Here is a 13,668-nt window from a genome sequence, read left to right on the forward strand (position 1 = left end):
AATCATAACACTTTGGTCCTTTGTTCAAACACCATGAACCATTGGTCCATTTCGACCATTTAGACGAGGTAAATCCATTGTTCAACTCATATCAACATGATGACGCATACAAAATGAGTAAAATACCCCTAAAGGATCAGCAGGTACAAATTACATAGCAAAATCAATTTTTTGAAAAACTTAATTAGTACAAACAATAGATATGTTCACTGTAACACTATCCATGATATAAAAAGAGGAATGTTAGGAACACACATTTTAATATTAGATATGCTAGCAACACACAATTTCCTTTAGGTCAATGTGTATCAATTGTCATATCTTAAATGCATATGTGATTCTTCTTCTCATGTTACATTTCATCATATGGATATTCCTTTGTTGCTCAATTTCCTTCAAGATAATCCAGATGCTCCCATTTCTTCTCCATGGAAACAAATATACGATGTTGAGGTATATCTCTCTCATATATTAGATTTGTGAAAACAAAAACTCACATATCTCATATTTTGTTTTTTATTTTTCACATGTTTACATGGTTAAAATCCAACAAATGAATGTATTTTTATTTATTTTACTTTTTATTTTTTATTTTTTCCATATCATAGACATGGCTAATTTTCTACAAGAACAATGAGAGTGGATTCTCTATATATGATATTAGGTCGTTGGTCAATATTCAAAGGGGAGTTTTATGGGACAATTCTTCTTATTATGCAACTATAGATGTTCCTTCGAATGATACCAAATATTCAACAATCAACTGATTTTTCAAGTGTTTATCTTTTTCGCATTACTTGTTACTTGTTATCCATCAATACAATTGCATAACAAGCATTGAAACACTGGTTGCTCCACAATACAATGAATAATGATATCGGAACAACAAGTAATGTGAAAAAGATAAACACTTCAAAGATAATTTGAATTTTGAATATTTATTATCATTTGACGGATATCAGAAACATCTATAGTTGCAGAATAAGAAGAATTATCCCATAATATTCTCCCTTAAATATTGACCGGCGGCCTAAAATCATATATCAAGAATACATTCTCACTGTGCTTGTAGAAAAATAACTATGTCTATGATAAGGAAAAGTTCAAAAAATAAATGAATAAAATACATTGATTAGTTGGATTTTAACCATGTAAAACATGTGAAAAATAAAAAACTAAATATGAGATATGAGTTTTTGTTTTCACAAATCTGATATATGAGAGATATACTTAAACATCATATATCTGTCTCCAAGGAATGAGAGCATATGGGTTATCTTGAAGGAAATTAAACAACCAAAGAATATCCATGATGAAATGTAACAATAGAAGAAAAATCACGTATGCATTTAAGATATGACAATTGATACAAATTGACATAAAAGGAAATTGTGTGTTGCTAGCATATCTAATATTTAGAGTAAATTTTACCATGAATAATTTGGGTATTTAAACCTTAAAACAGAGGCGGTTTTGTAAATCCACCACATCCCATTCTTCCTCTTGTCTCTGCATGTGCTTTTCTTACTCCATTCTTCCACCATCCTCCTCCCTACCACCATTATCTTCCACCATTCTTATCAGTCATCACAACCAACATCGTTATCAACAACGACCACCACTGTATCTGAGAACGAATGAAAATCATATAAACACAAATAATCTTAAATAATGATAGATGAATACGAGATATGGAACGAAAGAAAGAAGACGGCAGAAGGTGGTGATGCGCGGTGGTGACGGTGGTAGTTGTGAGGGTGGGAGCTCAGAAGGCAATGATTGTAGGGATAAATGGTGGTGGTGAGGACGGTGATGACAGTGGTGACGATGGATGGGAGTTGTATCTGTGAAGAAGGTTGGTGGATGGTGCTGTGAATGCAGATCTAAGGAGAGGGATGACAGTGGTGATATAAGGATAGTGGTGATGGTGGTGAACGGAGATCATAAAAGAAGGCTGAGATGGTAAAGCGACGACGGTCGTCGGTGGTCAGAGAGATGAGTGGTGGATGGTTGGTGGGGGGGAGATGAGAGAGAAAGGAAACAATATGGGAGGGAGAGAAGAGAGAGACGGATGGGAAAAAAACAAATAATACGGAATCTTTATGGTGAAGTTTGTATTGTGTTTGAAATTTTGGGTTGAGTTATCATAACTCATCTTATACCTTTTATCCTTAGAGCCTTTGACTAAAAAAAGTTATTTTGGCTTCCTTTTAATTAATGATTTATATTTATTTTTTTAAGAAAGCTATTAATGCATTCAATTTGTATACCAGTGTTAGGTTGTAATTTCGACATGCTCAATTAATGTAATCAATGTGTGTTGACTTTTGTCTTTTCAAAAATCAAAGTCTTTTTTCAAACATGAGGAGTTCGATATGATCTGGACTTAGCGTTTGAAAGAGATAAACATGTCTTGAAGTTCGACAAAGACATGAGTTAAAATGTAAATTGGTCGAAGCGAAGCAGTTGCTGTGAAAGAGGGAAGAATTTGAATTCAAAAGCAGCGGTTTCCTTAATGAAGACGTGGGGGTTAAGCGGTTTTCGATGGAGGAAGTGTTGTTCGTGGCAGTTAGCTTTTTCCAGTTGTTTTTACTATGTATAAATAGTAGTTTTTCATATGGAAAATAGGTCACAAATCACTTATAGAATTATAGCACTTCAAGTACCAGCGTATCGAGAAAAGAGTCATACATAATTTATGTAATCTGATTTGTCGAACCACCTTTACATTAATGCAATGTAATTTACATTTTTTTAAGTTTCTGCATTTTAAACTTTTAAAGTCTTTTGCTTCTATTTCCTTTAAAAAAAAATATGTCGAAAGACACTACACAAATCCGTCTTGTTCGTAAAGCAACCTATGAATTTGATGAACACTCACTTACTTTCTGAAAAAACATTGCGCACCATGTCTTAGGATTTCTGGTTTGATCCTACTTGTAATAACCAAAATCAGTCCTCTTGTTTACCAAAAACACTGGTAAAAAATGAGAGAATTTAATCTTTTAAAACATTTATACAAAAAATAAACCATGAAAACAAATCAAAAAATTAACAAAGAAAGCATTAAAAAAAATTATATCGATTATTTTCCTATAAATAACCAAATATATCCATTTAAGTAAGATTCATGTTTGACTATAACTTTACTTCAAAAAAATGTTTGACTATAACTACTTATATAATTATTCTTTATCCTATATATAGGTTAGGTCAAGTTTTAGATTTGCATTGGCAGACCATCATCATGACTAATAAATGTTTCTTTAAGGAAACCCCCACAAAAGGCATACAATTATTTATTTTTGACCAAAAAGTCATTTATACTTCTATACTATATATATAAAGAAAACTAATCCCCGTGAGTTTAGTTCAGTTGGTAAGGATATTGCATATTATATGCAGGGGTCGAGGTTCGAATTCCGGACACTCTACTTCTCCACAATTAAATTGTGTGAGCTCTAGCCACTAGGTTACTTGACAAAAAAAAAAAAAAAAACTACGTCTTTCGGCACTTTTGGGTTGGATTTTTATTTCAAAAAATATCCTCAATTTTCAATACAAATAACACATGTAACAAATAGATAAGAATAAATTTAAATATTAAAAAAATGTAACAAACACGATATGAATATATATATATGTTTTATTTTTTTTCCTTTATCATTTAAAACGTGTAACAAACTAGATGAGTATATTTATACTTACTTTTTCATTGTCCCGATTATACCCTTAAACAATTTTTCGGATAATAAAGATCGTTGTTGGTGTCATTAAAAAAAAAGAATTTAGATTATACTTTTTATGTTATATTGCCAATGTCATTGAAATAAATAATCATGATTAGTTGAGTTTGTTATAACTTAAAAGCAACAAACATTTAATTTTTTAGTTATAATCCAAATAAATATTTAATAAAAAAAACACTGTTAATAATTTTCAAATGTTAACGAACTAAAAAGAGCGGAAAGACGATTAGTTGACTTATGCCCATCTTTTTGCTAGTCATAATAAAAATAGAGAAATGCTAGTAACACACATTCTAACACACACTCACTTTGATTTGTTAAAATTCACATGGATCCCACCAAATTTATATGAGACCAGCATGATTTGGTGAGACACATGTAAATTTTAACCAATCAAAAAAAATGTGTTACAATATGTGTTAGTAGCATTCCTCATAAAAATACGAAGACTCTCACACTCAATAGTCAATGCAAATACCATTTAGTATAACTCAACCTTTTATCTTTCGTCCTATATAAAAATCCTTCTCCTTCCTTTCTCATTCAACAACTCAACAACCTTTTTCTTCCTTTCCTAATTCTAAAATCCCAACTCTCCTCTCAAAATTAAGACTCGTCGCAAAAGTCATCCCAGCTTTCCAAAACTGCCATGGCATCAAACAAACGTTGCGAACCATCATCACCATATTGCTTGGAGCAAAAAAAATTGAAGAGAGAAAGGACGGGCACAGAAGAGTGTATGTTGGAGCCGACTTATGCCAAACAGTTCAAGAACTTGCAACCAAGTTTTGACAATGACTTAGTTCAGAAACAAAATATGCCGATTGTCCTCACTGATGATGGTAAAGTACAGAATCCAACAGTTTCTGAGAAGAAAATGGATCCATCTTTCAAAAAATCATGACCGATAGTGAAGTTTTAGTTCTCCAAGTAGTGTTCTTTTTGTTCATGTTATATTTTATCTCTTAATAATGGAATTAATTTAGCTGGTAATTTATGTTTGTACTGTATACATTTCATTCAATAAAAAATGTGTGTTTAAATCTAGAAACTGATTCATGCCTTCTACATTCTGCAAGGTATGTCATGTATGTGCACATATATCATGCATGCCACGTATTAAATTGTTCTGAGGGAGATATAAGAAATAGGTAATAATGCAAAACATTGGGTTAGGGACTCCTTAACAAAACTATCATGTCATGTATTAAATTGTAGATAAAGCCAACATATATATATTTGAGTGTATTGGTATACCAAACTCTTAAATTAATAGTTAAATGAGTTTTTTTTTTTTTAAAAAAAATAAATAAATATTTTACCCAACACTATCATCAAATAAAAAAGGAAAATGATTGGTAGACCACTCATAATTTCGTACCACCCATACAGCCCCATATATTTGAGAGGAGAGAGATGGATGAAAAAAAAAAGAGACAAAGTGTTTATGGAGTCTAGGCCACATGTCACATGTTTGTGTGGAGGTTTAAGTGTGTATGCCACCAATGAATATGCATGTATCACCCCTCAATAAAAAACCATGTTTCCGCCATGTCATTTTAAATCAATTTAAGTTAATTTAAAATAATAAATGACTGTTTAATATCACTCACAATTTGTTTGTCTTCTTCCTCACATGATTTGTTCATCTTCATCCCCACCCCATCACACTTAATATATGCATCTATGAACAAACTGTGGAACTTCTAAGTATAATTTTCGATCCTAGCAACATTTTATTGTTTCGACTTCATTGACTACAAAAGAGTTCATTTCTATTTATAGATATGTTACATTAATTATATTTGTAGGTTATAAGAGATTTACTATTCTAATGATTTTATTGAGCAAGAAAGATTTCAATTGAGGTTGCAATTAAGTCATTATTACAATGGTGACATAACTTAGTCTTTTCAAAATATAACAATACTATCTGAGTTGTGCAAAAAACTAGTAGAATATGCTATTTCAAAGCACTATCAATTTAATTGATTCATCTTGTTTTGGTACAATCTGCTATTCTATTATGACTTTTTTAATACAATTTGTTATTGCCGTATTTTTTGGTATAATATGTTCTTGTTGAATCAAGTGTATAATTTATGAAGAACATTTTATATAAAAGTAATAGTTATTGCGAATTTTTTTTTTCCTACTAGATTAGATTAGTCAAAAAAAATTATATACCTCATAGAAATATTGCTAGCTTCGCTGCTAATTGTGTGGTAATACAATTGAGATTATAGCAATATAATATAACCGAGAAAAATTACATGAGAAACATTTTCAAGAAAAATACTACAGTTATATATGTGGGAATATGTTGCACTTTGCAATATTTAAATCTATAAAAATATAAGTTCTGAGTTTGACTTATTACAATCATAGGACAATTTACAAGGTCTAACCTGCTCAGTGTGACAAAGTATAAAAGTATGTTTAAAAGTTTATTTTACAACGTTTTTCTCCTCCTTTTTTACAAAATCATACGTCTTTGTGTTGACTTTTGTAAATAGACTAACAACATATTAAGTCAATGAGGTATTAAAAAAGGAAAAATTTCAAGTCAAGTGTCAACTTTAACATTCCTTTTTTAAAATTCACCATAATTGTCCATCATTTTTATTTATAGGTGAGGAGGTTGATGAAAAAAAGGAAAATTAGTTTAATGGAAATGATGGACAATTATGGTGAATTTTAAAAAAGGAATGTTAAAGTTGACACTTGACTTGAAATTTTTTTTTAGACCTTGGACATTTTATTTTTGGACCTATTGACACTTTGTCTTTTTTTTTGACACTAATTAATTAAAAAAGAAATAAATAAATAAAATAAAAACAAATTAAAATAAATTATGTAAAGTAAAATAAAATTAAAAGATGGAAAATAAAAGGTAAGATAAAACTAAAAGACTAAGAAAATAAAAAAGATAAAAAGGTGAGAAGAGGGGTCGGAATCGGTACAAAGATGAGGTATTTTAAAATACCTCCCTGCTGAATTTTTCACTGAAAAGTCATGGTCAAAAGGCGTATGAACGTGGGACCTTAGGTCAAAAATTGGGATATGACATCTCTTGTTAGGTTTCTTTCTTTACTTTTTATTTCAAAAATATTTTTGTGTTACTTGAACTTTTAGAGAATGATAAAATCTTATTATTTGTATTTCTTACAGAATAAAACTATTTTTTGCATGTGGTACCATTTTAACGTGTTTGAGTGAACGAGCATTCACAGGGCATAAACCCTCAACGATTTGAATGAACTTGCATTCACAGGGCATAAGCCCTCAACAATTGGAACGATTAAGCATTCCCAGGGCATGAGCCCTCAACGGTTTGAACGACAATGCGTTCGCAGGGCATAAGCCCTCAACAATTATGAGTATGCAATGGACTCAATTTTGTGTATATCAACATACAACTCTCCTACAACGACAACAGCATGGACAACGACATCTACTACACAACAGTGCATATATAAATATGATTTACACATCAACATGGTCAACTAGCAACACAACAACCTTCGACAATGGAATTCAACAACTTGTATAATTTATTTACATGCAATTATACATAAATCCACAATCAACAATCATTTATATTCAAATCAGCAACTCTGATAAAATAATATAATTAATCAGAATTATTTAATATACCCAAGATTCCAGCCCAACAGTACACAAAACGCAAATACGGCTCTCAGCCATTGTGCAACTCGCCAGGCGAGTGCACTGCTCGCTATGGCGAGCTTCAGAAAAAGGGCTACTCGCTATGGCGAGTAAGTTGTTCAGCGTGGCGAGCAGAAAAATGGTGCTCTTGGGAGTTTTGACATTTTTCTCACTAAATCTTCATTTTTAAGCTCCCTAATCCTCTTTTTGATCTAAAAACTTGCCCAGTCCTCTCTAAAAACATCCAAGCACTCAAAACCATCCAACTCACGTCATATAACAACATTTTGAAAAATCATATTTCTCACTCAGGTACTCTCTATAGCGAGTGGTTTTGCTCGCGAGGCGAGCGATGAAATGGCTTACTCGCCAGGCGAGTCAGCTTACTCGCCATGGCGAGTTGCGTCAGGTCAGACTACGGGAATTATGCAGTTTTTCACCAAAACTTCCAATTTTCCCCAATTCAATCCCCAAAACTGATTACAGAAGTGTTATAAGTTTCTGCCTATGACCTAAACACAATCTAACACCATTGTCATGGTTTCTACTTTCTTCAATTAAAAAAAAAAATCATAATCAAAACCTACCCCCAATTTCCAAATTCAACTAGAACTCTTGCTAAATCAAAATCAGAAGTATACAACTGTTATCATTGAGAGTTAGTCTCACCCTTACCTTGAATTGATGAACAAAGCTCTACAAAAATCAGATTCTCCCCTCTTGGCTCTTCTCTTGGTTTTTCTCCTAAAACTTGTTTGTACGTGAAAACCGCTTCTGACTTCTCAATTTTTCTAACTCCTAAACTTAACTCCCCTTTATTTTATTTAACTCCCACTTAATTCACTTAATTAATAATTAACCCCAAAACTCCAAATAAATTATAATTCTCACTTATTCTATTAAATAATAAAAATAGTTATTTAATAAAATACACCACACCATAAAATCAACATAAACCATTTAAAATCATATAAAAGACTCTAAATCAACTAAAAATAATTAAATAACAATTAGGGCGTTACACTTTTGGTTCTTTTTCATTTTCAATTGTCCAGGAAAAATCTTCATCTCTCCTTTGTTGTACAATGGTAACCTACAAGAATTTAGCACAGTAGCTGTAACGCCCTCTCTAATTATTTGATTATTTTTAATGAGTTTAGAATATACTTATATGATTTGTATGATTTATATGATTTATTTTGATGAGTGATATTTTGTTATGATATATGTTGGTATTTATTAGTATAATATATATGCTATTTGATTTAGAAATATATATATGTTATTTGTTTTAGAAATATATATATATTATTTGATTTAGAAATATATATATATATATATGTTATTTGATTTAGAAATATATATATATGTGATTTGGTTTAGAAATATAAATGTTATTTGTTATAGAAATACATATGATTTGTTGCAGAAATAAATGTGATTTGTTATAGAAATAAATGTTATTTGTTGTAGAAGTATATATAATTTGTTGTAGAAATACACATGATTTGTTGTAGAAATATATGTTAATTTGTGTAGAGATATATGTTATTTTGTGTAGAAATATATTTCTTATTTGGTGTAGAAATATATATATATATGTTATAGAAATATATTTTTTATAGAGATATAATTGTTATTTGTTGTATAAATATTTTATATATATATATATATATATATATATATATATATATATATATATATATATATATTAGAATAGAATATTGAGATTTTGGTAGGCAATTTAATATATTTCTGTACTGAATAATATATTTTTGTACTTAATATAATATATTTTGGTACTCAATTGATATATTTAATTACTAGATCTGATAGGTGCATTACTTGTTTCCAAAGTTTCTCACTTATTAGTTGTAAACTATCTCAATAAATAGAGAACTCACACAGTGCATTCTACACACCGACAGTTGATGCTTCCTGTGCTTTTCTTCTCTTCTCCCTCTTTTGACTTGTGTTGACGAGTCTTTCTTCTTTTTCTACTCCTTTCTGTCCCTTCGGAATTAAAAGTGTTCTTCAGACCATAATCCCTCTTCGGTTTAATATCCTTTTAGAGAAGAGAAAGCGGTAGAGTCCTTCGTCGATCAATCCAAAGGTAAGGGTGAGACTAACTTTGCAATTCTATTAAGTATGTGGATCCATGGTTAGGTTTAACATGATGTAGGATGAGTTTTTGAGGAATTGAAAAGTAGGTTAAAATGGTAGAATTAATGAATAAACGGTGGAAACTTGTTAAAAAGATGTAGAAACTGTCCTTAGACCTTAGATAATGATTAAGATGATTTGATGATATTTATAATGTTATATAATTAGATATATATTGCATGAATTATGTTTGATGATTGAGATGTTGATGACGTGCATTTGTAATTGTTATATATGATGATTATCATTATTGATTGATGCTAATTTGTTGTTGTGATGAATATGATTTACTTTGATGATATGATTAATGAGAGAATATTATATACTATGAATTAATGATTAAATGCATTACTTGAAATATTATTGAATGATCAAGATGTTGTTGAAATGAATTGTTATTAAGCTTGATGTGATTTGATTATGCTGCAATTGTTATTTAACTAAGTTGGATGAGTCTGAATTAAATTGATGATGAACTCCAAATTATTGGATGTATAAGTGATAAGTTGATTAAGATGTTCTGTTGATAGAGTCAATGCACATTGAGCTTTGTCCTCCGCACGATAGGAGCTTTGTCCTCCGCACGATTAAAGTATATTAATACTTATGATGACGATTGGTACCACATGCATATAAGTGTCTAAGTTGCATTGTCGCATCTGTCAAGTCAAAGTCGTTATTAAGTTGTCGATGAATTATCATCTATGAGTTGTCGAGTTGTCTTCTACCCATGTGTTGTTAAAGAAGTACCTATGAAGATTATACGATGTTTATGATGTGAATTATATGATGTTGACTAAGATGTTGCTATGTTGTTTAAGATATTGATTATGATATTGTTATGTTATGATGTTGTATATGATACTTATTATAATGTTATGATGTTGTTTACGATGTTGATTATATGATGTTATTATGATGCTATATGTTGTGATGTATATAATTGTTATTATTAAGTGATGAATATGTTGTACTATATATGATTAATTAATATTAAGGGAATATTATGTTATGTTGTTGTTATATTTTTATAAGATGATGTATATCTTGTTATTATATTAATATAAGACGATTAATATGTGTTGTTCATATCATTATAAGATGATGATTTATGTTGTATTGTATATGATTATTATTATTAAGCGATGATTATGTTGTGTCGTATATGATTATTATTATAGTGAGATGTTGATTACATTGTGTTGTTTTAAAGTTATCAGTGATGATGATTACATGATGTTATCTATGAGTTGTTAAATGTACTTGATGATGATTATGTTAAGTTGATAAGTTGTCTTTTATTCATGAATTGATAATGAGATGTTTGATGAATAAATTATTATTATGAAATGATGATGTTACGTATAGTTGCTAAGTTGTCTTCTATTCATGAGTTGCTAATGAGATGCTTGGTGGAGAAATGTTATTACGAATTAATGATGTTGTTATGTTGTATATGAACTATGATTATGATGTGATGATCTATGTTGTTATGATTTGGTTAATATGTGTTATATGATGATGTTTATGATGTGATGAATATGAAGTAAATGATAATTAGAAGTTGGTTGAACTATTAAGAATTATTACATGAAGAATTATTATTACTAATAGATGAAGTTATTTATGTTGTTAAATATAATTATTGAATTATATGTTTGATATTATTGTTTAGTGAAATCTCACCCCTTCTGCTTGGAAATGTTGCTCTTCGTATGAGTAACTTGCAGGTGATCGAGTTTAAGTTGCTGTTAGATTGATGTTGTGTGTGGATTAGCTCTCATGTGTGTCTTTAGGTGCTCTGATACGTAACGGGATGTGAATTTTATTGTTGTCTTTCTATTCCTTACGTATTGTTTTAAGAAGAATTATGACTATGGTTTTAGATTGGATTATATGAGAAATTTATGAAGAGGCCTTCGTGCCAAAGACTGTTTAGTTATTGAATAAATTCCGCTGCGAAGTATTAAAGATTTTGTTATTGAATTTTAAAGGATAAATTGTTATTTATTCAGTTTATGATTTTAAGAAAGAAGTGTAGCATTCCGTTTACGTGAATAACTTTGATTATTAAATGGAATTTTTATGTTGGAAAAACGGAATGTTACAGTAGCAAAATAAGCAAATCTCTATCAAAAAGGTAAAACATATTGCTCTATTTGTTTCTAGTCCAATTTTTTGTGTATGTTTACTTGAGTTTTCTTAATTTATCTCTCATCTTGTTTTGAGATTCTTGTATTCTAATGGTAGTGTAGCATCAAAATAAAGGGTAGTTTTTCCCTCTTTTGTATAGATGCCCATGATTTCGACTATTGGATTATGATGTTATTGTTTAACACAATAAAAACTTTTCCCTATTTTTGTTTAGCTTTTTTTGTTTATAAGCCAAAAATAATGATATTGGGATGAATTTTGTTTATAAGCTTGTTTTGTTTGACAAAAAAATTTAACTTTTGAGTAACGTGATTTGAATAAACGAACTGAACCTATCGAGCTGAACCGAACTGTTCGTAAACTTTAAACGAGCCGAACTCGAGCTGAAAAAAAAATTCGAGTCGAACTCGAGCCGAGTTTCGAGCTGAACCAATTCTTATCGAGTCGAGCCGAGCTCAGACGAGTTCGACTCAACTCGGCTCATTTCCAGCCCTACTTAACACAGTCTTCAATTAAGATGGAGGAGCATGCCGAAAATCCTCTTTTGCCATGTGTAACACCCCGTTTTCCCAATATACAAATTTCTTAAATCATTTATCAGAGTAAACATCATAAACAACGGAATATCACATATAACATAATCCAAACAGTTAAATAATAATTTAACCAAATATCTTAAACATTGCAGCGGAAATTATATCATAATCCATAAGATGTTTTGGCATGCAGGCCCCATCAAAATAATCTCAAAAGAGTTAGTTCAATATAACAAATATCATATTATTCACGTAATAGAACGAAGCATGCATAACATAAAGCCTCATCCCGTTACGTATCAGAGCGACCTAGACGACACAGTGAAGGCAAGGCCACTCACGACGGAAACTGCACACTAAGCACGATCACCTGCAAGTTACCCATACGAAGGGCAACATTTTCAAGCAGAAGGGGTGAGATTTCGTAACAAAATAATGTTAATCAAAGTAATTTGAATCATAATTAACATCATATCAATCTTAAACAACTTTGCATATTTGATAAACAATCATCACGTAATCACTATTCAATCGTCATCAACAACATAGCATATTAGACATGGCAATGCGACAATGCTCTTAGACTCCTTATATGCATGTGGTATCAATCGTCATCATAAGTATTAATATACTTTAAACGTGCGGAGGACAAAGCTCCTAATAAATCGTGCGGAGGACAAAGCTCCTAATAATCGTGGTGAGGACTAAGCTCAATGAATGCTAATGCATGAACTCTTATCAACAAATCACCGTAATCAACATATCAATAAGCATCCAATAATTTGGAGCTAAACGTCATCTTATTCATCATATATAGACATTATGCACTTAGTTAAATAACAGCAGCAGCATAGTCAAGTCACACAACAACATGATGATATCATTATATCGATTGCAATTCAATGGCATCATAACATTTCATTCATATCTTACGTAATGTATAATACATTAATCCATGCTCGATTAATATCAACATATCCTAAACGGCTTTACAGATTGCATTAAACGTCATCATTAGGTTCTATTACCAATAAGGGTTCGCTCTTGAATCAAAACGTGCGACACAGATCGCACAAACACTCAATGCACTCCAATCTGGAAGTGCTCGCGAGGCGAGAGTTCCTACTCGCCATGGCGAGTACCAGACAAAAACCAAACTAAAGCTGTTCTGGGTTTAATCTTGTCCTACATTCATCCCTAATCATTACTAGGTATGTTCAGGCACTCAAAGGCACTCAAGGTCCAACTAAAAAGTCGAAATTACAAAATCTAACATGCTCTCTGCCTTAGCTCGCTATGGCGAGTAAGGTTGCTCGCTGTAGCGAGCTGTACCAAAAGAACTCGCGAGGCGAAGGGAAGGGCTCGCGTGGCGAGCGATGAAGTTCATCACTCGCGAG

Source organism: Medicago truncatula, chromosome 7 (genome assembly GCF_003473485.1).
Source record: "Medicago truncatula cultivar Jemalong A17 chromosome 7, MtrunA17r5.0-ANR, whole genome shotgun sequence".
Taxonomy (NCBI): Eukaryota; Viridiplantae; Streptophyta; class Magnoliopsida; order Fabales; family Fabaceae; genus Medicago; species Medicago truncatula.